This window comes from Rhinolophus sinicus, chromosome 15 (genome assembly GCF_057876585.1).
Source record: "Rhinolophus sinicus isolate RSI-liver-muscle chromosome 15, RSI-T2T, whole genome shotgun sequence".
NCBI classification, from domain to species: Eukaryota; Metazoa; Chordata; class Mammalia; order Chiroptera; family Rhinolophidae; genus Rhinolophus; species Rhinolophus sinicus.
The window spans coordinates 46,315,896-46,342,040 of NC_142515.1; the positions used below are offsets into that span (position 1 = coordinate 46,315,896).

Genomic DNA, 26,145 nt, shown 5'->3' on the forward strand with positions numbered 1-26,145 from the left:
AAACAGCTACTATAAGCATTAAAGGTAGTTATCATGTCTGGAGAGTTAGATATGAGAATGGAATCATGATACAGGGAATGCTGTTTTTTCATTAAAAGTTGTGTTATACTACAGTAGTTTGCTTTTAATAAGTGCTTGTATCATTAGCTAAATTGTAAAACAATATTTATAGATTTCTATAATACCAACTGTTGGGCTTGTATCTTATCTTAAAAATCAAACAAAAGTATTATGTCATATGAAACAATTATTTAAATGTTGTTTAAATTAAAACATGTTTATCAGTACATAAATATTTACTCAAGTTAAAATCTTATTTGAGCATCTGATGGGATATAGACTTAGGAAAAAAGTGTCATAGAATCTCAAAAATCATATTTTTAACAACTGTTGTTGATTTTACCTTCTAGATTATTAAAAACCTCATGTTACTAATGTCACCCAAGGTAAGACGACCCTTTTATATGTTCTAAGAACTTACTACTATTACATAAGATATACAGATATAACTTTCTAATTTAAAATGCACTCTAGTTTAGGGTAAAAAATATAACTCTTCATTTCAGAGCTCATCAGTAGTAGAATGGCCCTAAATCTTACTACATATTTACTTGAATAATGAGTCAACAACACAAAAATGGGCAGCAGTTTTGTAATCAAGATATTCTACCAACAGAGTATGAAATTAAATGTCTTCTAACTTACTATCTCTCTCACAACATATTAGTTTTTCAGAGTATTAAAATTGTGCAACATAACTTATCAAGGAAATATTAAGAATTAGGTTAAAGATGACAAATTGAGCACACTCTTATCTTCTCTCCCTCTCAAGACTCCATTAAAATTGTAGAGTTGAGTTCCTAAATGATCAGAGCAAATACACCAAACCTGGAACAGTGTTTATGAGGGAACTGAACAAAGAAGGGAACACTGGACAGCTGGTTGGCTCAGTTGGTTAGAGGGCAGTGCTCATAACACCCAGGTTGCCGGTTTGATTCCCACACTGGCCAGTGAGCAGTGCCCTCCACAACTAAATTGGAAGAAGGAGAAGTAGAAGAAGAAGAAAAGCTGAGAATAAAAAATGAAATGGCCCACATACATTTTTTTTTGAAAAGTTGCTGCTATACTTCCAGTTCATAAGATTTCATTTTTCCCAAAAGGATACCAAGTGAAATCATGATAAATCTATTTGAATGTGTCAAAGGCATTTCAAATATAATACATCTTACAATGGAATTCTAGATTCCCCAGCACAGGTCCTCAACCTACTCTCCATTCCTAGATCATTTGCATACCCTCAGTATGTTTATTCAACATTTAGGGAAGAGGCTGTCCTCTACTCAGAGAAGGGCCACAAGGAAGCCTTCTGGTGGTGTGCAGTCTCTTCTATTGTTCAGAACAATTCAGTTCTAGCCTCCATTATATTCCATATAAATGGAAATATTTTTAAGATAGGGTAGGTGGAAAAAAGCAGCTTTTTAAAAAGTGTGTGTGTTTCTATAAATAATATGTATCATTGTTTTTAAAGATAGACAAGATCCCAACACATTCTGATGCAAAGAATCTAGAGCAAGATCTGGAAATGTGAATTTTGAACACGCGCTCCCTCCCACACACACACATGCACATACTCACCTGGGTGATCCTGGTGCAGGTGTTCTACGGAGTGCCCTATGAGAAATGGTGCATCAACGTATCTTGAATCTGGGAAAGAGTGTATGTGCAAAACAGAAACATGATGAAATAAGAATGTAGAGTTTGGAACTGATGTTGAAGCAGGAAGAATGAGAGACAATAGAATAGGAAAATAAAACATAATACATCAATTCAATGAACTATTATGCAACCACTAAAATAATAATTACAGTGACAGAAACAGAGGACATGGGATCATTTTAAGTTATGTTAATCAACACATACACAAAATACAAGAAATCTAGTTCAAAGATGGGCAAAAGAATTTGTGACAAAATGGATGGACCTTGAGGGCCTTATACTGAGAAGTGAGATAAGTCAGTGAAAGTCAGATACTGTATGATATCACTAATGTGTGTAATCTGAAAAAGTTGAACTCATAAAAACAGAGAGTGGAATGGTGATTACCAAGGACAAGGGATGGGGGAATTGGGGAGATGTTCTTTAAAGGCACAAACTTACAGCTAGTAGACAAATGCATCCTAGGGATCTAATGCACAGCATAGTGATTATAGGAAACAATATTATATACTTCAAAGTTTCTAACAGACTATATCTTAACTGTTCTCACCATAAAAAGAGAAATACAAATTTTGTTAACATGATAGAGGTACTAGCTAATGCTACAATGGTTACCATAATGCAATATATTAATATAAATGTATCAAATCAACACATTGTACACCTTAAACCTGCACAATGTTATATGTCAATTAAACTCTCAATTTTTAAAAAATAGGCAAAGGACTTGAATAGACATTTCTCCAAAGAAGATATACTAGTGGCCAATAAGCACACGAAAGAGCTCATCATTAGTCATTAGGGAAATACAAATCCAAACCACAATGAGATACCACTTCACATCTACTGAGATGGCTATAGTTTTTTAAAATGAAAAATAACTTATGATGCAGAGAAATTGGAACCCTCATGCATTGCTGAGGGAGTGTAAATGGTGCAGCCGCTGTGGAAAACCGTTTGGCAGTTCCTCAAAAAGTTAAACATAGAATTACCATACGCTCCCACAACTCCTCTTCTAGGTGTATACCCAGGAGAAGTGAAAACAGATGTTTGACGACTTGTACATGAATGTTCATAGCAGCATTATTCGTAACAATAGCCAAAAGGTAGAAACAATACAATGATGAGTAGATAAACAAAATGTGGTACCTATACAATGAACTGTATTCAGCCAAAAAAGAAATGAAATTCTAAAACTACAACATGGATAACACTTGGAAACATTACACTAAGTGAAATAAGCCAGACCAAAAAAAAGGATAAATATTGTATGATTCCACTTAGAGGTACCTACAGAGACAGAAAGTAGAATAGAGGATACCAGGTGCTAGGGAGAGAGAGGAATGAAGAGTTATTGTTTAACGGATACAGAGTTTCTGTTTGGGATGATCAAAAAGTTCTGGAAATGGATAGTGGTGATGGTTATACATTGTAAATGTACTCAATGCCCCTGAATTCTACACTTAAAAACAGTTAAAGTGGTAGAGTTTATGTTATGTATATTTTATCACAATTTTTAAGAGCAAGTAACAGTAAAATATTGTCAAAATACACAAAATAAAGATATGAAGTGGTGATATATGCTATAATATGGATGAACCTTGAAGACATTATACTAAGTGAAAGAAGCTAAACACAAAAATCGACATATCATACGGTTCCATTTATATGAAATGTACAGAATAGGCAAGTCTATAGCAACAGAAAGCTGATTAGTGGTTGCCAGGGGTTGGGGAAAGTTGGGGGGTGGGGAGTGAATACCTAATGGGTACAGCATTTCCTTTTCAAGTGATGAAAATGTTCTGTAATAGTGGTGATGGTTGCAAATCGTGAGTGTATTGGAAGCCCCTGAAATGTACACTTTATTAATTAAAATGGTGATTTTACTTCAATGAAACAAAAGCAGAAAAACCATCACATGTACAGTTAAAACTATGTAAAAATATATGTAGGTATAAGGGGGGAAACAAAGTAGAAATACCAAAAAAAAAAAAAAAAAGGTCTTAGTTGGGTTGAATAATTTTTTCTATTTTTTCAAACTTTTTATTAACATTACTATATTGTTTTCATAACAAAAAGAGAATTATCATGTACCTACTATATAAGCATTGTGCTAGGCATTTTCATGAATCATGAGTACTTTCCCACATGCTGGGTGAACAGGAAACATTTCCTAAAAACATGTAAGTGAGCTAAAGAATCTAGTTATGAGGTATAAAAACTGAATCTGTTAGTTATGTGTTGTTGTTTAACAAACAACCCCCCCAAACATGGCAGCTTTAAGCAACAATTCTTTGGATGATATCTTTGCATAGTTAAGGCATAAACATAAATGTGCTCTTTAAGGTCAAGACTTGATTTTCCTACATAATTTAATAACCTCCAAAAGAAATCAGAATTAGTGAGAGAATTATTTTGTAAAAAGGTAGGACAGTGTTATAGTTATAATTCCTTAAAGTCATAAAAAGACTTGTCTGTGGATCTAGTTGTTTCCCTGTCAATTATACCATAATACATTGATCATAGCTGTATTTTGATGCAGTCTTTCAAATTATTTTTATGATCTCTGTTCTTAATTTCAGTTGCCTTTATACAAGGTGTGCTCAAAACATACAGTGAATGCTGCTTCCGAATGCCATCCAACAGAAAGGCAGGGATCTTCAATATGGGAAGCGGTGCATCGAACCTTAGTAACAGTGTAAGACAAGTTTCAACTTGTTCGTTGCAGTCAGTCGGGTGTAAGCTACGGTTGAGAGAAGGTGTGTTTTAACGTGTACCATAAATCATGGATCACGAACAAACACATTAATATGAAATGGGCAAACGGTTTCATCCTCCATCATGACAACAATCTGTGTCACACATCACTTCTGGTACAGCAATTTCTGTCAAATAAAAACATTGCGGTGTGTCCTCATCGACTTTATTCACCAGAGCTGGCACCGTGCAACTTCTGGCTCTTTCCCACAAGTCAAAATGACCACGAAAGGTAAACTTTTTGAATTGATTCAGGACATGAAGGAACCACGACAGCACAATTAAAGACACTCACAACAGAGAATTTTCAGAACTGCTTCAGAAAGGGGCAAGAATGATTGGATAAGTGTGTTCAAAGCAAGGGGGAGTATTTTGAGGGGGGTTAATGGCAATGTCTCTTTTACTGTAATAATTTTTTTTTATTTATACATTCACTGTATTTTGTGATCACACCTCGTAAAAACCAGCTGGATCTCAGACAAGAAAAAGCTAAAGGAGTTTGTCACCACCAAATAAGTATTACAAGAAATGTTAAAGGGACTTCTTTAAAAAGAAGGGGGGAAAAAATATCATAAATATGAATTAAAAAATGGCAATAACTACATACCTATCAATAATCACTTTAAATGTAAATGGATTTAATGCTCGAATTAAAAGGCATAGGATGACTGGATAAGAAAATAAGACCCTTACATACATATAATATCTACAAGAGGTCCGCTTCAGATAGAAAGACACATACAGACTGAAAGTAAAGGGATAGAAAGAGATATTTTATGAAAATGGAAAAAAAAAAAGCTGAGGACAAATACTTATGTCAGACAAAATAGACTTTAAGTCATTATGCAATGCATGATTGTATATTATATAAAACTCCATTGTAGTAGATTCGGGAGCAATTCTCTTGATAGCCTTGAAGAAGCCAGCTACCATGCTATAGAGAGGTTCCATATGGCAAGGTACAGTGGGTAGCCTCTAGGAGCTTAGAATTGTCCTCCACATCATCTGGCTGGTGAGTTTGAGAAGTACCTTGGGTGTTGAGGCCCAACCTTTTTTCTTCCATACCCACAGAGGACATCTAAGCCCAGTGTGCCACTATAATGTTTGATGTAACTTTGAGAGTTACTTACAAGAATGTGCCTAAATGGCATAGAGATCTGGTATGAGTATGTGAAAACATCCTCATTGTGTTGTGTGGCAACAAAGTGGGTATTAAGGACAGGAAAGTTAAGGCAAAATCAATTGTCTTCCACAAAAGAAGAATCTTCAGTACTATGACATTTCTGCTAAAAGTAACTACAACTTTGAAAAATTTTCCTCTGGCTTGCTAGAAAACTAACTGGAGACCCTAATTTGGAGTTTGTTGCCATGCTGCTCTTGCCCCACCAAAGTTTGTCCTGGACAATGAGCAATGATTTAGAAGTTGTTCAGACAACTGCTCTCCCACATAAGGATAATAACCTGTGAGAAAAAGGAGCTAGAGTCCAGTATTAGAAGTCTAGTTTTATAGACAACTGTACTGTGATGTCAGTGGTGCCGTGTGTTTGCCACTTAATTATACAGTTAAGGAGAACATATGCTTAATCTTTGGGGTGCTGAAAGAGATGAATGGGCTTCAGAGTGAATGTAGTAGTTAAAAAATACCTTCATGTTTTTGGACCTGCATATTTAGCTGTATTGAAACACAGGTGTTTCTTTATTGAGCTTCAAATATAAGACTGCTACAGTCACATCACAATATTCTGTGTTGAAATCTTGTTTGTTACTGTCGTGCCCATTCCTTTTCATTTAGAATCAGAACAAAGTTGTATTCAATTTTTTTTAAAAGGAAGAGAAAGATTTTTTCAGTAAATATTAACATCATTCAACTGCATGGAAGAAAATAACATGAGGGTAAAGGGGATCAAATATCTGGAGATGATGGCAAGAGAACTGACTCTGGCTGGTGAACACACAATGCGATATATAGATGACGTATTACAGAATTGTACACCTGAAACCTATGTATCTTTACTAACAATTGTCACTCCAATAAACTTTAATTTAAAAAAGAAAACAATAAAAAAAGCTTCAAGATCAAGATATAACTAATAAAATAGTAAGATTATAGTTTATCTCAGAGCACACACAGAATCTAAGCACAAAATAAAAAGACAAAAATGTATTTCTTCTGTATAGTTTCTATCGGAAAAGTGCAAGAAAAGTTGATATATGATCAAACTTATGCCTAGAAATGTCCCTAATAACTCTATTTCTATATGGTATTCATAGAGAAGTTGGGACCACTTGTGTAGCTCCACCAAATTAAAAACAGAGATAAAACGTCTAAAAGCAACAATCTCAAATTAGATAAGTCATTCTTACAATTCTCAAGTACTTTGTTTCCCTTCCACAATTAAATCGATCTAGATACTTAGTTACACCATAATTTAGTTAATATTAAAAAGTCTCAAGAAAATGCACACACCTGTCAACTGAGGTCATTTAACATTCAGGCTTCCAAAGGGCAAGGATTTGCCTTCCTGCCTTAATATCAAATGTAACATTATGAGAAAAACGGTGAAGTTTCCACGTACTGTTTTAGAAATTTGAACTACTAAAAGTCCACCTATTATTTTTCCCACATTTTCCATCAACAAACTGCACTTGCTGCTAGTGAGGCACCATGTGCTACGGGTAGGAAACACGCATGCGCCGTGAAATCTGCAGCACCAACCCTTGAGCCACATTCCCCGGCGCATCAGTTCTCTTAAGTGGGCGACGATAGCACAGATCTACCCGGTTAGAGAGCTTTAACAAAATAACGCAAATAAAGCACCCAAGTGCAGTAGCTACACTTAACAAAGGAGAGAATTCATGGCATTTAAAGTTAGACTGCAGAACTAATACGCAGAACTTGGTTCTCAAACCACCTCCAAGGTTCCCCATCACTTGAGACAGCTGAGACCACACTTGGGACCTGATGTCTTCCACTAAGGCTCAGCAATGAAGGGATCACTGGGGAGAGATAAGAAATGACTGCACGGACAGGCACCCAGGAGTGCCACCCGGAGCAGCCGAGCTCCTCACGCCTCCATCTCCCCTCCAGCAATCCCACATGAGGAAGGTTCAAATCGACGCAACCACCGCGGGAAAACGCTGCCTGAGAACCATCCCCTGGCAGAAATTTTCCAGCGCGCGGGCCCCCAGCACAGAAAGGGACAGATCTTTGTTTCACAGCTCTCTCTATAACCTAATGAAGCGGAAGAGCAAAATCCGGGTCAGCGACCGGAAGCCAAACAAGGTTGTGATTTTCCGAGCCTAGATAAGGGAAAGGTTCCGAAGACCTTCTACTTAAAGAAATTTCTATTAGCTCTTCGTGTCCACGATGTAGTTCCCCCAACTTGAACCGTCAGCCCTGCCTTCTCTCTACAGAGCGAAGCTCCGAGGGAGGTTGTAGCCCCGCCTGCTGGTGGGTCTGGCGCGCGTGCGCGCATAGTTGTGACTGTACTAAAGTGTCTCTGCCCTTCTTCCTTCCTTGTAGCAGCGATGGCCGAGTGGTTAAGGCGTTGGACTTGAAATCCAATGGGGTCTCCCCGCGCAGGTTCGAACCCTGCTCGCTGCGGAAGCAGGAAGCTTCTGTTTTTTCCATGGTGTTCGCGCTAAGAAGAAAATACTGTCGTCTCTCGCGGTTAGCCACTAACTTTAAAATCTTGTTCTGCAATGTGAAGAGCAAGTTCGCTAAATAAAAATAAAATGGATATTAATATTGGTTAAGATTTCAGGCTATCACTGCCCAAAGAAGCCAGATGGCAGATACATCCACGTACTAGAACACTACCCACTGCTGCCAACTTTGGGGGACTAATGAAAACTACCTGAAGAAATTTGTGCCCTAACTGCATAGATTACCAGGAAAATTGCAGCCGACCCACCTGATGCATTGCAGCACTGCTTAGCATGATTTATGAAGCTATTTTGTTTTAGCACACCATGTCCATTGTTTTCCAAGTCCCCTCTAGCCTTGACAAGGCACCCATGCCCATCTTTGGAGGCCCTGTGTTCCCATGACCCCAGAAACATCTGGTCTTAGGCCTTCTCTACATTGCTAGAGTGCAGATAACTAATAATGACACCTGTCTTAGCCCCAGCAGGGGTTAAAGAGACAGAAGCTCTGACACTGAAAATTTTCAGGTAAAACAGATGGCTTGTTCTACCTAAAGAACTGATGGAGAAAACTTAAGCTTTCAGCTCTTGTTCTAACAACTAGTTTTCTTCCCAACCTACACAAAATTGATCAGCCAAGCTCACCCAAGTTGGTAGACTGGATGCCATGGAAATGAGTTATTTCCTCTTTTTCCTTCCCACTCTCCCCACACCTTCTCTTTCATGGATTGGACTCTGAGGCCTAAAGAGTGGATGTGATGGACTTAGATTTACCTTAGCTGCTTTGTCTGGTACTGGGCTGCCAGGGGAGGAATGAGTGAGCAAGGCCAGGTCTCCCGCAGTATCTCCAGGCCATTCAAAAGATTCCAGTGACAGAGAACATGGCCCATGGGCTTTATGCTCTTGATGCTCTCTGCTGCTTGAGATCAGGGATGGAGAAGAGTCAGGGCTTGGTAAGCTTCTCATTCAGGTGCTGAGGTAGGGTACGATCAGATCATAAATCTCTTGATCTCCACTCCAGGGATCTCAGAGCCTCTTTGTTTTCCCACATCACATGTGTCCACAAAGACTTTGAGAGAATATGTTTCCCTCCCAAACTTATTTATCTGAGACAAGATTCTCAGAGTATTTGTCCAGTGAGGAAACTTTAGACAAAATTTGTCTGTTACACTTACTTTTTGTACATGCCTCTAGTGCACAAGTAAGCAAACTTTTTGTGTAAAATGTCAGCTAGTAAAGATTTTAGGCTTTGCAGGCCATGTAGTTTCGGCTGCAACTACTCAGCTCTGCTTTTCGTAGCATGAAAGAAGCCATAAACAAATGAGTGTGGCCATATTCCAACAAAACTTATTTACAGAAGCAGGCAGCAGGCTGGATTTGGCCCCTAGACTATACTTTACCAAACCCTGCTCTAGAGGACTCTCCCCAGTATAATAAAAAAGGTCTTTTGAAGTTATAATTATTAAAATATGAGTAATTGGGACACTGTTAAGAGGCTAGTTAACATTTCACTAGTCCTTCCTAGTTTATACACATCTATGAAACCTTACAATTTCCATTAACATAAAGATACCAAGAAAGGACATCAGTAATATACACCTGAGACAAAATTGGAAGCGAATTTTTCTAAGATCATTTTATCTCAACACAGCAGAATGGCCCAGAACCTTCCAGAATCCTCTCCTATACATTGTGCTTGTCTGCTCCATTGACTATTATGACTGGATGGGGTACAGGCCCTGGAACTGCTTGCTTATTCTCTCCTCTTTCTGTATTTTGCCACATAGGCTACTAGTCTACAAAATAGAAGTACTGTATCTGCTGTTGTAAACAAAGCCCTTCAGCCCAGGCACAACTTATGATGTGATGCGAATCCAGGTTTATTTGTGAAGTAGATTGAATGAGTGGGAAGAACAAGGGCTTTGAAGTCAGAGGGACCTGGCTTCAAATCCAGGCTCTTTCCCTTTCTTGCCATATAACTTTGGGCAGGTCGCTTAACCTCTCTAAGCCTTAGTCTCCTTGTCTACTAAGTGGTAATAATCATTATTTCTAATGTCAGTATTAACTGCCATTTTCTGAGCTCCAACCACAGGTGAGGCACTACGATAAGTGGTTTCCATGCATTGTCTCATGTAACCCTCAAAACAGGCCATGGCTAGTTTACCCATGAAGAACTGAGGATGCGATCTCATTCTGTTACTTCCCTTCCACTTTCCCCAGAGTGGGTCCCTCATAAAGGTGTCTGGGACCAACCTGAGGGGGCTATTGACAGGGATGAAAGAGGCCATTTGACTCATGTTTCTGGAGTGAAATTTTCTGCTCTGTTGTCTCCCTGAGGTGGATAAAGGGGTACAAAAGTTCCCTGAGAGTTGATGTACAAAGCTGCCCAGAGTAGGCTCTGGCCGAGGATGTATTTGGGACTATGTGAGGCCTACTCCAAGAGCCTTACAGCTACTCTAACATTCTCTCTCATCTGGGCCTTCTTTTTTCCCTGATGCTTCTTACAGCTCATTATTGATTTTACAAATGTAATTTCCCAGCCTGTGTCACATTCTTCCTTCCAAATACAGCCCACCCCAATTTTAAATATATATATATATATATATATATATATATATATATATATATATATATCTCAACTGCTTGATTATGTGTCAATGATCTCTAAATGCGAAACATCCTGTCTCTGGAAAGGAAAACCTGATTTGGAGGAGGCCTCGCTCCTAGGTCCTTTGGACTGGACAAGTCTGTCCAGTCCCACCACCATTGCCTCCTTCTAGGCACTGATCTAACCACCTTTTTCCCCTGCTCTCCTGCTCCCAGATCCCCAGTCGATCCCCACGACTGGCAGAGTAAAGGCCAAACTCCTAGTTTGGAAATCCCAGCAAACTGCCCTTCATGATTCGGCCCTAATATCTTTTTGACCTTCTCTCACACTACTCCCCAACATGATGAATCCGTAAGAGCAGCTAGACTGTTTTACACACTCAAGTAGAACAGACCTGGCCATTTCTGGCCCTTTCACACATTAACACCCTTGCCTAGAAACTCAATTGTTGATTAGGAATATACACACCCACCAACGTGCACATAACATACACACACAAATACCAACCCCACACACACACACACACACAAAAAATTAGAGGACAGACACATAAATAAGTTTAAAATATGTCATATAAGCAAAATTTAATTTCTGCTCCTCCTTTTCTGTCCCATGTTCAAGGACTATTCCAGAAAAGCTAACAGAAACAGACATATAAGAGAGACGGCCAAGAATTGAAACATAGGAATCCTATTTTATAGAAAGGCAAATAAAGCAGAATTTTTAAAATTAAATGATATTAATTTGCACATTGAATAGGGAATATATTCTCACGGTTCACAATCACAGTGTCTTCCTCTCACCCCAGTCCTCCTGCCACCACGGTCCCCTTCTGGGACCAGTTTTTATTTTCTCATTTTTTCCATTCAGTGCTTTCTTTATGAACATACAAGAACATAGATACTTTTTACACAATGTTAGCATACTATACAAAATGTTCTGAACATTCTTTTATTATTTAAAAATATTTCCTAAACATCTTTCTATATAAAGAGCTTTTTCATGAAAAATGGCTTCTGATAACTCAAATTCCCTCCATAGGGAGAGCTCATGGCCTCGGAACAAATGGACCATAATTTATTTCATCAAATCACTACTGAAAACCATTAAAGTTGTTTTCAATCTTTTGATTTTACCAAAAAAAAAAAAAAAAACATGCTTCAAAGAAAATCTTATATATATAACATTTTCTAAAGCAAAGATCTTAATCCCTGTCATCCATTTTCATGTAGCATTGGGAGAAAGGGGTCAGCCCTTTTGCAGGTATCAGGAATATGGCACAAAATATCATGATGGTCAAAGAGTTCAGAAAGTATAGTCTAACCTCAATAAAGCTGAAAAAAATAAACAAATGAATAAATAAAATAAAATAAAAGCATAGTCTACACAAATACCCCAGAAAGAAAAGGGAAACTCCTCCCTCTGCTAACGGATTCCATTTCAGCGAAAAGGAAGGGCCAGAAGTAAAAGTATTCATTTACCTTTTGACATCTCAAATGAGTTGATTCTTAGAAACTGTCCCTTCCCTTCCTCCATTTCCTCTCCTCTCTCCTTAACTCCATATTCTACCCAGAAACTGCTGGACTTCCTGCAATTTTTATTAACAATTCAAAATGCTCCAGTAATAATTTCCATAACCACAGCTTCTGTTAACTCACATGCTCTCTGGATGTAGTGTTCACTGCCTCTAGTTCATAAAAGGGACAACAAAGACTGGAATTACAAAAGAATGCAGGTCTGGCACATTCCCTGAAGAATGTCAAAGGTTATTTATAAGGCAAAGGAGTTATGGAGGGGTCCCTGAGACCTACTTTCAGTTACTGCTTCTGCTTACAGAACCTTTCAGGGGTGAGATGGATGACTTGATGAATTTTTTTCAATACCTACATGTATTAGTATCATGGCACAGTCCCAATTCCTTTGCAAGACTGACTTGAGGGTAGATACACTTTAGAAACTAATTTATTTCTAAAATGCAAGCAAAGAGGTTCAGAGATGCTGTTATCTATTACTTTTCCTCTGCCTGCTTTTGCCGTGAAATTAGCCAGTATATCGTTCAGCTCTACTTGTGACAATTTGATTTGGGTTTACTTTCATCCAGGCTTGAAAAATGACCACTGCTAAAGCAGATTGATGCTTCCTGAGCCGCTCATTTCTAACCCATATTAATACATGAACACCACCTTCAAGTAGTATGTCTTTCTAAATTATACTTTGTTTCCCCCACACACTGCTTTTTAAGTTTCATTAAAAAAAATAACCCTCTAACCATTTTTCTCAAGATTGTCTCCATAAAATACCCAGCCGGCCGCTGAGTAAGCTATATCTTCATATTTCATTTTTTTAGTTGCTCGTTTTTATTATCTATTATTATTACTACAGCATTGGAGAATTTCTCATTGGGGGGAATGTTTGGCTATTGAGGAAATAAAAAGAGATTTTCATCTTTCCAGCAAAAACCCACCGCACAAGTTCTAACTCTTTCACAGTTATGACTCTTCTGCAATCCCACAGGTTCTGATGGGCCTATCAACTTTTTTAAAATGATAAAATTAATCAAACTGCTTGTTTGTAGGTTTTATTGTTATTCAGGTATGGTGAAGCCAACAGTTCAGGAGATGATTGCCGTGAGAACAAATTTGTTACTCACAATTTCCAAGGGGAGGGATTATGCCACGCCACGGCGTCAATGCAGGAAGCACCAGGTCTGTCCCAAATCTGTCTGGAAGCTGAGGAAGAAAGGGGAAAGTGTGGGTTAGTCTTTTGGTTTCTGAGGGAAGAGGCTGGAGAGGCAGGGTAGGCATGTTTAGAATTGGCGAGTCTGAACAATTTCAGCAGGCTCTGGGGCAGAAGAGTTGTCCCTAGTTGTCTGGTACCCGACCTTGAAGCGATTAGGGCAGGTAAATAGTGGCCCTGAGTGTAAGAACTCCAGAAAAGTGGCGCTGAAGGTGTGGGCTCAGGATTGCTTCATTGCACATGTAAGGCAGGCTTGCAGGTGAGTTGTTTACTGTCTCTAGGAACTGGGTAGCCCTAGAAAGGACAGTCTCTCCAGTGTTGTTAGTAAGACCCCAGATGTCAAGCATCAGAACTACAGAAAATGTAAGGGCGTAATTCATACAGCATCAGTCAGTAGCTCAGCAGGAGACAGAAGGCACACTCAAGTTAGGACAACTCTAAATAGGTCTAATAATGAGACTATCTACAAATGCATGCAGAGGGTGTAGAGAAACCACAAGGGACGGCAAAGCGGTCACCACCACTAAGAGAGGAGAGAGGGGCCACCAGAACCCAGAAGAAGTTCTGAGGAGAAGGCTGTCCCAGAGCAGCAATGATGTTCCTTTAGGAACACAGCGACGGCAAAGAGATCCCTGCAGAGCGGGAGCTGCTCTTCCTCTCTCTTCTCCCTCCCTCTGCCTTCTGACAGGGCCTCCCCATTGGCCAAATGCAACTGGTCACCCTCTGCAGCTGGGGACAGGGCAGAGCATGCGACTGAAGAAGCAAAAGGAGACAGCTAGAACTCTCCCTTACATAAAACTTGGGAAGCAGAGAAAATAATTATCTACAATTCAGCATTTTAACACACCAACTTTACCACTGGGGTACATTTCCTTCCTGTTCTCTATTTATATGGTTTAATATATAGTTACATTAAAAATTAAATCAATGACTATTTCAAACATACAGACATATACAGAAAATAATATAGTATATATTACATTTTTCATTAAAATTATGTCATAAGCTTTTTGTTGCTCCTTTGTCTTCATAATCATGATTTTTAATGGCTCTATAATAGTCTACACAGTATCTGCATCAAATTTAATGAAGCAATTGTTGCACTCTTAGGCTACTTCCTTTTTTCTAAATAATAATGCTGAATAATGTTGTAATGTATACCTTTGAGATATAAGATTTTTTTCCATAGTTTGTGTTATTTCTTTTGTATCTACCTCTCTAAGAACAGGAATACTGAAGCAAAAGACACGGACAATTTCTAAACACATATTCCTAAATTGCATTGTTAACGACTTGTACCAATGTATAGTACCACCAGTAAGGCATACGGAAGTTGGGATCATGGAACCTTTATCTACATTGAGTAGCATTATTGCAACATTTTCTTTTTTGGCTAATTTAATAGGTAAGCACACTCCTTGTTTTAATTTAATTTGCTTTTCTTTGATTACTATTAGAGTTTCTATGTCTTACCATATGTTTGTTTACTAGTTGTATTTGATGTTCAGTTTTTGACTTTCTACTGAATCAGTTGTTGGTCCCGAAAGCTGCTGCTGCAATTGACCCTTGGGGGAATCCTTACTGAAAAGAGCTGAGCGTCATGGTGGTAATACAGTAATTTCAAAGGAAAGAGGCTAATGAATTTCAAGCTGAGTCTTTATGGTCTTAATAGCTACTTTTTTTTTTTTTTTTGAAAGTGTGTAACTCTATTAAATCACAATATTTATCCACCTCCTCCCCTAGTACCTTCCTTTCCTCTGTCCCAGCATTTACAATAACTGGTGCAAAACTAAATGCAGCCTGAATGACAACAGTAACTAATTCATGTTACATTCTTTGTTGGCAACATAATGGTTCAACATTTGCTTTGGGAGATATTGGAGGTAGCTGGCTTTGACTGACTGATTCTGAGATAATGTGCGTCTCTTCTGGTCTAGACATCAGCAGTCGTACTAGTGGTAGTAGTAGTAGTATCATTATCATCTTCTCCCTCTTTCCTTACCTCACAGGCAATTTGAGGAAGTATCTTCCTTGACCCTCTAAGCTCCAAAGCTGTAGGAGATTCTTTTTATATCAGACAATCTCAAATACTAGAAGAATCACCTAAGAGAATTTATTAAAAATACAGTCCTTGGACCTTACTGCTGGAGATTCTGATTCAATAGCTCTGAGGTGATCTCAGTAATCTACACTTTTTTTTTTTAATGATCGAGATGCAGGGGTGTCTACTGACTACAATTTGTGAAAACCTAATCCTTGGGATAAGAAATATATTTATATTGAAAATATTCAAGGTGAAAGCAGAAAAGACGCTGGGAATGGGGCGGACGGCAGTATAGTCCAGTAAGGCTTCCTTCTGGGCCCATTCTCCAAAAGTGTCATTGTGAAGGAAGTTGTGCAAATACCACCAGAATTGGGTGGAGAAGGTAGTCAACATGCTTCAACACTTTTATGTGCAAGGGATACAGTGACCAACAAAACAGCCTGTCCCTACCCTGTTAAAGGCTACCATCTAGTGACACTTAGTTCATTGTAACATCAGTTAGTGATGTTTACTTACATTTTCCTTGTTGGAACACTTTCCTAACCACTGTGTCCTAGCAGCCTCAAATGCACCTCTAAGCTTCCACATCAATCCTGCCTCTGACCACAGAGTTCCAGATAATAAATGGTCCTTGGCACGTACATATTCCCTTTGTGAACTAATTATTTCTCTTCCTTCCACACAGTACTGACATCAGCAAACGGGCCTGAGCAACTTGCAGAATTGCTGGATTGCTTAAGATTTCCTCAGGTCCCTCTAGGTTTTATTCATGAAATGTCTGTGGTGGACAAGGATACTAGCTGACCACACCGTAGAGGAGCAGAGGCAAAGAAACAGCCAGATCTGGAGGCTTTTTGCACCAGTGCAGCAACTAGCAAATGCTTTTGGGTGGACCCTTTCCCTACTGTTAGCCCAAGTCTGCCATCGTGTGGCCATCTGAGGAATGGTGACTTGAGGGTATATTAGGTTGGTGCAAAAGTTATTGCGGTTTTTGTAATTATTTTTAACCTTTTAAACCGCAATTACTTTTGCATCAACCTAATAGATTTGAAGAACTTTTTTTAGGAGACCATGTGAATATATTGCAGGGAGAAAAAAAATCTTTACATTTCCTTGTCATAACCCCCATCAATTTTTAGTCTAAGTAGAACCTACGAAATCACCTTGTAAAGAAATAGCCAGGCTTTTTGTAAGACTAGTTGACCAAAATGCTAAAGTCCTGATGTAGCACGCTGCTAAAATCACTGAATATCAGGTTACACATTTTTCACATGGTAACTTTGCATTTTGAAATTCTCCTTTATCCAGAAATGGAGTCACTCCTAAGGAAAGCTCTCATTCCATATTCACTGCACAAACCAACTCACATGTTTTTGAAGTGCTTCCCCTGCATCATTTTTCTTCAGGGCTTCTACTGTACATGTGTATCTACAGTTCTGATGTCATCCTTTAGTAAAGAAAAGTCCTTCTTCCAAGTCCTCGATAAATACCCATAGTACTGCATCACCTCCTCTCTGAAACCAGTTAAGTCTTAAATCTCATCAGTAAAAAGTACCAAATTTTTGACACACAAGTCTACCCTGTGCAAGCACTTCAGTTGATCTCAGCACTGTTTTGGGCATTGTATCGAACGCATAACCAATGTCAGAGCACAGTGAGATGGACGCCCTAGGTACTGAGGAGGGGTGCTCTCAGAGACTGATCCCCAAAAAGGACACGAAAGAGCAGGACCTGGCAGAGTCCGGAGATAAGAGTTTAAAGTTCCATGCAGACAAATGGCTCCTTCTCTAGTTCTCTGAAAGAGAATTTTTGCCATGCATTCATATAGATTTACCATAAATACAGTGTTGCTGTGGCAGGCTACGTCATTGAGCAGCGACTATGTGTGAAGCCAGGGTTTCAGGCAAAGGACCCAGTGGTGAACAAGATAGTCCCTGCCCAAGAAGCTCACAGTCCTGTGGTAGCGACAGACGGTGTGATGCACAGCGTAAGTGCGCGTCGGTTCCAGTGCTGTAGGAGCACCTGAGCCAGCGTAAGGTGAGCAAAGAAAGCTTCCTGGTGTGACCCAACCCCTTCACCCTACTGAGAAGAAAACAAGTCTTTTGTATTTAACGGTTTGCCCAACATCTCTGCGTTAGAAAATGGCAGAGCCAAAACCAAAAACTGGGTCCTATGACCCCAAGAAGGAATTAACAATGTCCAGAGGAGCATGCGTTATTCAGGACATGCAAAGGGCCTGGTGAGGCTGCGTAGGTTCGTGAAGTGGCTTATGCATTTGTCTAGTTTTCTGCGAAGCCCTCCTTCCTTACCTCCACCACAACCTCCCGCTCTTAGCTTTTCAGATTCTGTGCCAGTCTTCTTATAGCATCGTGCCCGAGGTGAATGGACACATACTGCAGATTACAATGTGGTAGAAAAGGAAACGGGTGTGGGGGGGATGAGTTTAAGGGAGGGAAGTAGTACATGTTTATTAAAATAACAAACTTTTAATTATGGAGTGCATTCATTTCCTAGGACTGCTGTAACACAGAACCACAAACTGGGTGACTTGACCCAACAAAAATGTACTGGCCCACAGTTCCACACTCTAGAGAACAAGGTGTCAGCAGGGTCATGCTCCCTCTGAAGGCTCAGGAGGAAAACCCTTCCTTGCCCTCACCCTAGCTCCTGGCGATGGCCAAATGGCCATTAATCCTAGGAGTTTCTTGGCTTGTAGCTGTATCACCCCACGCTCTGCCTCTGCCAGTCATATGGCATTCCCCCATGTGTCTCTGTCCAAATTTCCCTCCTCTTTCTTTCCATCTTTATTGAGATATACAAAATGATTACCACCATGGTATTAACTATCACCTCCATCACGTCACATAACTGCCATTTCTTTTTTGTGGTGAGAACATTGAAGATCTACTCTCTTAGCAACTCTCAAATATATAATACAGTATTATTAACTATAGTCACCATGTGTACATTAGATCTTTAGAACTTATTCATCTTCTAACTGGAAGTTTGTACCCTTTGACCAACATCTTCCCACTTCTCTCCTGCCTCCTGCCCCCAGGCTCCTGGTAAACACCATTCTACTCTGTTTCCATGAGTTCAGCTTTTTTGGATTCTACATATAACTGAGATCATGCAGTATTTGTCTTTCTCCAGTCTGACGTATTTTCCTTAGAATAATGTCCTTGAGGTTCATCCATGTGGTCACAAATGGCAGGATTTCCTTCATTTTTATGGCTTGAATAATTTTCCATGTGTATGTAGACCACAACTTCCTTATCTATTCATCTGTTGATGGATACTCAGGGTGTTTCCATATATTAGCAGTTATGAACATGGGAGTGCAGTTATCTCTTCAATATCTTATTTTCATTTCCTTTGGATACATACCAGAAGTGGGATTGCTGGATCATATGGTGGTTCTATTTCTAATTTCTTGAGGAACCCTTGTACTATTTTTATAGTGGTTTACCAACTTATAGTCTCACTAGCAAGGCACAAGCATTCCCTTTTTTCTACATCCTCACCAACACTTGTTATTTCTTGCCTTTTTATGATATCCATTCTAACAGTTGTGAGATGATATCTCTTTGTGATTTTGATCTGCATTGTTTTGATGATTAGCAATGTGGAGTACCTTTTTTATGTACCTGCTGGTCATTTGTGTGTCTTATTTGGAAAAAAGTCCAGTCAGTTCTTCTGCCCAGATTTCTAGCTTCTTACACAAAAGCAGATTATAATCAGATTATATTTTTTGCTATTGAGTTGTATGATTTCTTTATATAATTCGGCTATTAACTCCTTATCAGGAATTGATCTGCAAATATTTTCTCCCATTCCATAGGTTGTGTTTTCATTTTGTTGCTTGTTCCTTTTGCAGAGCAGAGGCTTTTTAGTTTAATGTAGTCCCACATTTTAATTTTTGCTTTTGTTGCTTACACTTTTGGTATCATATACAAAGAGCTTTTCCCCTATATTTTCTTTCTAGGAACTTTACAGTTGTTCCTTTTGCAGAGCAGAGGCTTTTTAGTTTAATGTAGTCCCACATTTTAATTTTTGCTTTTATTGCTTACACTTTTGGTATCATATACAAAGAGCTTTTTCCCTATATTTTCTTTCTAGGAGCTTTACAGTTTCAGGTCTTATGTATAAATCTGTAATCCATTTTGAGTTAATTTTAGTGAGTAGTTTAAGATAGGGTCCAATTTCATTCTTCTACATAGTTATCCAGTTTTCCCAACATCATTGATCGAAGAGACTATTTTTTCCCCATTGAGTATTCTTGGCTCCCTTGTCAAATATTAGTTGACCATATAAACTTCGCCCTTCTTATAAAAATACCAATCACATTAGGGCTCACCTTAATGACTTCATCTTAACTTGATTTTCATCTGAAAAAAACCCTATTTCCAAATAAAGTCATGTTCAGAGGTACCAGGGGTTATAGGACTTTAACATATCTTTTTCTTTGGCCAGCACAGCATTTTCTAAATTTTCATTTAGTAATCAAAATTTGAGAATCACATCAAAATCCAGATTTCTAGTTTCTTAAACAAAAACAGAACTATCTAGCCTAGCCTGGGCCTAGCCTCCTCGATGGTAACCATTGGCTGAGTCTGAACATGCTTTTCCCAAGTTACCACAGTCCCCAGCACTCTTTACTGTTGCTTTAGCATGGAGGTTGCGTATACCTGGCCACTTACAATTGGTTCTTGGTTCTCTTATTATTGCCCTATTTCATTCATTCACTTCACCTGCTTGGCTCTCTTAAACGTTAGAGATGGCCACTCTTGTCCCATGCAATCTAGATGCTTTGTGAGTACAAAAAGAGAAAAAAATGATAGTAATAATTATTCTAGAGTTGAACGGTCCAATAGAACTTTCTAAGATGATGGCAATGTTCTATAATCTACACTGTCCAATACAGTAACCACTAGCCACATGTGACTTTTGAGCACTTGATATATGGGCTAGTGACCGAGAAGCTGCATTTCTATTGTCATTTCATTTTTTAATTAATTTAATTTTAATTTTAATAGTCACATATGGCTAGTGGCTTCTGCATTAAAGATACAGTTCTAGGGCAGTGTTTCTCAAGATTTGATGTGCATAGAAATACCTGGGGATTTTGTTAAAACACAAATTACAATTTAGCAGATCCAGAGTGGAGCACAAGATTCTGTACGTCTAATAAGTTCCGGGGTGACGCTGATGATTCTAGGCTTATGACCACATTTTGGGGAGTGAGATTCTAGAATGGTGCTGCTCAAACTTAAGCATGAATAAAAATCCCCTGGAGATTCCAGAGTGATTCCAAACAGATTCCTGGCCTTCTCCCTCATAGATTCTGATTCAGTAGGTCTGGGGTGGGGTCCAAGAATTTGCATTTGTAGCAAGCTCCCGGGTCATGTTGAAGCACCATTCTAGAGAATGGGAAGGTGTTGGGGAAAAAACAGTTTTAGTCACTCTGATTTTCTTTCCCAATTGCTATTATTGTTAATATTTGTGTCCTACATTAAAGTAGTTACTATCCCATTTTACTGATGAGGAAACTGAGTCACTGGGAGGTTAATGAACTTGCCTAAGGTTACACTGGCTGCATGTGCTGTCTCCAAAGCCACCCTCTTAACCACACACATTACACTGTGGGTGACGTCACCATGGCTGTCTGACAGTGCCTTGTCCTTGCCTAATGTATAGACTCCCTGGTTTCTTGACTTTAGACCAGAAGAGAAGACTCAAAACCAGAATAGGCTGGTGTTAATTCACAGGTTTCCTGGTTTCATTTCATTTCCTGGTAAAATGAGGTTTACATTTCCTCATTTTACAAGGGAGAAAATGGGCTCAGAGAGGTAAAAGCAAAGGACTTGCCTAAGGTCACACAGCTAATAGTTTCTCTTTGTTATCTGGTAAACAACCTTCACATCAGCTTTTATTTCTAAATTTTTCAGTGTCACATTTTTGTTTGTGTTCTGATGGAACTTCTAAAACTGAGCATTTTTAGGTAACTTCTACTGGTGGAGACACATCACCCTCCCTTCTGCACAAACACACCCCAGAACCTTTTCTCCTTCATCTATCCAGGTGTTCCTTTTCCACAGCGGGGTGTGGGGGGGGAGGAAAGGAGAGTAACTGAGGCCAAGGAGCAAGAGGAGGATGGTTGGAGACAGCTTGACCTGCGCTCGGTGTCAGGCCGGGCAGCGAGGATCTGTAATCACTTACTTAGGGGGGGAGCATCCCAGCAGCTGGGAAACTTCAAAACAAGCCTGAGAATAGAAGCTGCAGGCAGCAGAGAAGGCCTTTCCTCAGGCCGGCAGGTGCTCAGCACCCCGGAAGCAGCCGCAGGGGGCAGAGGGCGCTCCAAGCGGCCTAGTGAGCTGGAGATAACCGGAGAGAGACCGGCAGTGGCAGAGCAGTGGCTGCAGCTCACAGACCTGTTTGGGAGCCCAAATGGACTGCCCCTGGGGTCATGGGGACCCCCTAAATAACTGGTGGCATGGAAGGGAGACCTCTAGTCCCCTATGTGTGGATAGAACCATCAAGATATTAACTATTTCCCCTATAACTTGTATTTGTTTAAGCCACTGTGGTCTTAAACCTTAGAACATATTAGAATTAACCCACCGTTGTCAAATCCCAATGCTGAAGGGACACCCATACTCACTAACTCAGAACTTCTGGGGTGGGACCAGGCATGAGGGTTTTCATGTTCCCCAGGTGATTTCAAGGTTGAAGGTTTTCAACCATGCTTTAAGAAAAAAAAATAAGATAAAATAATGTTTTCTGTTCTATTATTGTTTTTAGAATATAACAAAAGCTACAAATTCCTCAAGCAAACGAAGTTAGTTGTGAGGTTCAAACAAGATTTGTGAGAAAATGCTTTGGAAACTGTTAAAGGTAGGAGTTATTATTATTATTATTATTATTAGACCTTGTTTTAGAGCCTCCCTTAATGGCCTAACAAGCTGGAAAATATTTAATAAAATTTATTTATATTTAATATATTAAATATAAGTGTGTTTAATATACTTTCATCTATTCCGAAGACAAATCACCATTGTCTTCCAAGGTGGGATGCTATCAAGAATGGCGTCAAACTCAACAAAATGTAAAAACATAATTGATGTGTTTGGAGTTGTGTATACAATTATATCTACACTGTAATCTCTCCCTTTCTATCTCTGCACTTTTACTTAAAAGAAGAGTAAGAAAGGAGGAATTATTAGAAAGAATGATGGAGAAGACACATCCTCTTCAGCCTTCCCTGTCTCACTAATCCTTCACTGCTACTTCTAGACTACACACTCTTTATCAGTTTCCACACTACTCTGGCTCCCATTGGAGTTCCTAAACAGCCAACTCTGGACCTAGTCCTGGGCCAAGAGCTTGTCTTCTACAAAGGGACGATTCTTATACGCAGCCTCAAGTAGAAAAAACTGGATCAGAGAGCTCAAGTGATCTTTCCCTAAATCCCACAGTAAGTTAGATCCAGAGAAAGATCTAGTTCTCTAGAAATCTAATCTAGATCCCACTATGAAAACACTCACTCTTGACAGGTAATTAATACAATAAATCATCAAAGCAAAAACACTGGAAGAAATGAAACAGCCTAGGTGAGAGGAGAAAGGATAAGAATGCACAGCCTGATGCAAAATATCCTCCCGCAATGAGAGTGAGATGACTCAGAAAGCCAAGAAGTAATAATACTGAAGACACAGCCACACTGATGCATATCACAAAACCTGAAATTGAAGGGAATTGAAGCCTTCCATTGTGAGACATTTTATCATTTTCTCAGTAATTGCATCAGTTTTATAATTTCTTCCATCACTGACTCCCTAGTAGTCCTGACATCTCCCTGTCTATAATATGGAGGTGGCGGGTAATGGTGTTTGCCTCCAGGAAATTAAAGACCCCTCTCAATAACTGCATTAGCCATTGACACTTGCTGCTGTGATTGATCTTGTAACCACCATCAGATCTGGGCACAGAAAGGATATGAAAATTCATAAGCAGGAAAACAATCTTATCTTTCCCTTATCCAGCTCTCTCTTTACGAGAAATATCTGCAGCAAAGTCTTTTTTGCATTTCTAATTTGTTCATCAAGGAGAATATTTTTGACAGTCTGGGATACATCCACTGGGGACTGGAAACTAGTTGGGATTCTAGGAAATTGTGAAGTCTACCAGAATTCACCGAGTTGGTTTTCCAGAGTTGCTCTCTTGAGTTGCCCTTTAACTTAAAAGAGCAAAACTTTCAGAATTGTATTTCGACATTTCAGGACACCCAGAAGGCGAGAAGCCATAACACTGAAAAAAAAATGCCCTATTCTTTTCCTGTCTCTGTGGAAGATACCAGAAGAAAAGTGTACTCTGGTTTTACTATTGTTTTATATCTTGGGCTCTCCCTGGTATCAGGGCCTAGGGAAGGTGCTTAGGTAAATTGTTCCATAAGCACAATGCTTCAAACTGAGCTTAGAGTAAAAGAAACTTAAAGGCAAGAATCCCAATGAACAAGCACTATTTTCTGGGTTTTCTAATCCAATGACCCTAAGATCTCTGAAACTTGCCAAATTGCATCCGTTATTTGTTTAAGAATATGGTAATCAGGAAGTTCCAGTCAAGATGGCAGAGTAGGTAAACACTGTGCTTACCTTCTCTCACAACCACATCAAAATTACAACTAAACAACAAAACAATCATCGAGAATCACCTGAAATCTTGTTGAACTGAAACTCTACACCTACAGACGTACTGAAGTAGCCATCTTAAGACTGGTAGGGGGGCAGAGACTCAGAACAGGCTGGTCCCACACCTATGTGTGACCATTAAAAATCAGGAGGGTGGCCAGCCTGGTGGCTCAGGTGGTTGGAGCACTGTGCTCCTAACGCCGAGGATGCCAGTTCGATTCCCACATGGGCCAGTGAGCTGTGTGCTGCCACGGGCTACCGTGTGCTGCTATGAGCGGCCGACTGACAACTGGCAACCGACTGCCTCAGCCGGGGGGAGCACAAGGCTCATAATACCAGCATGGGCCAGGGAGCTGTGTCCTACACAACTAGACTGAGAAACTACTTGAATCAGAGTGGGTGGGGGGAGGCAGAAGAAGGGGGAAAAAAAATCAGGAGGAATATCTCAGTTGCAGAGGTACCCCCCAGAGGAGCACTCCCCTCCCCAGCCCAAGGTTCCAGTGCCAGGGAGAGAAGTCCCCATAATTTCTGGTTGTGAAAACCAGCAAAGATTGTGGCTGAGTGAGGACAGCTGAAGTCCCAGGCACTCCTCTTAAATGAACCTCACATGGACTTACCGATGGAATCACTTGCTCTGAGCTCCAGCACTGAGAAAGCTGCTGGAGAGGCGACAGGGATGTGGGGGGCAGAGGAGGGAGGAGGAGGGAAACTGAGTTGTCCTGCTTCAGAATGAGGGCTGGAGGAGCAGCTTTCTCCCGGAAGGAGAGCTGGTGGAACCTATTGTTTCTTTGTTGAGCCCTCCCCCTTCCCAGCATGCAGACACAGGTGGCCACCATATCTGAGTCTCCATCAAGCTGGCAAATGCCTCTGTTCATTCGCATGCCCTGGTGATTCTGAAATCCCACCCCACCAAACTTTCTGGCACACCCAAGCTGCTTCCAGTGACTTTTTCATCCAAATCGCCTGCCTTGGCTCATGCTGCACATATTCCTAGGTCTCTCAAAGGTTTGCAGAACTCAAACAAGGAGCATCTGGCTTGAGCATGTCCCATACCTCTGGTTGAGCACCCTTAATCCTGGCAGTAGCAGCAGCTCGCCTTCATTCATGGCTTGGCCTCTCGAGGCATCTCCAAGCACAGCACAGGCAGCAGCCATCTGTGGATTGTTTTGTGGCTAGATAGCCCGGGGTGGGGCACAGGCTGTGGCTGAACTTGACCTGCAACAGGTCCCCTCTCAGGTAGCCCCAGGATGACGTACCCAGTGACCAGCTTTGAAATAATCTGGAGCATCACCCAACCATCTCCAAGGATGACACACCCAAGAGGCAAATTGGGCAGGCACCAGAGCCCTGCTGAGGCAGCTCCTGCTCTGTAGGGTCAGCCCCTCCACCACAACTCCTCCACTGTAGTCAAGGGCAGTCCTCATAACCAGTGAGCCCAAGGGTCAATTCCTCTCATTGAGGTGCAAACAGCAACCAAGTTTCAACTACAAGAAGAGAACACACACAACCAACACAATGGGCACACTTGGAGTGTGCAGCTCAGGTGACCAAGAAGAGTATCACTGAGCCCTATAGCATACCTACATACGGCCACTCTACTAAGACTGGAAGACATAGCAGCCCTACCTAATACATAGAAACAAACACAGGGAGGCAGTCAAAATGGGGGAGACAAAGAAACATGTCCCAAGAAAAGAATAGAACAAAGTTCCAGAAAAAGAACTAAACAAAATGGTGACAAGCAATCTACCAGACACAGAGTTCCAAACACTGGTTATAAGGATTCTCAATGATCTCAAGGAGAACTTCAACAAAGAGGTAGAAAACATAAAAATGGAGATAGAAAACATTAAAAAAAAAGGAAGTCAAAAATAAAGAATACAATAACAGAAATGAAGAATACATTATAAGGAATCAAAAGTAGATTAGATGAAGCAGAGGATCAAATCAGT

General features: G+C 40.0%; 1 non-coding gene and 1 pseudogene across 1 annotated transcript; both read left to right on the forward strand.

The window, feature by feature from the left end:
* The first annotated feature begins 5,573 nt into the window (after nt 1-5,573).
* LOC141572801 (GTP-binding nuclear protein Ran pseudogene) lies at nt 5,574-5,940 on the forward strand (annotated as a pseudogene).
* Nucleotides 5,941-7,995: 2,055 nt separating this feature from the next.
* On the forward strand, nt 7,996-8,077 carry TRNAS-UGA (transfer RNA serine (anticodon UGA)). Its single transcript has one exon. It is a non-coding gene; the product is annotated as a tRNA-Ser (tRNA).
* Nucleotides 8,078-26,145: the final 18,068 nt, after the last annotated feature.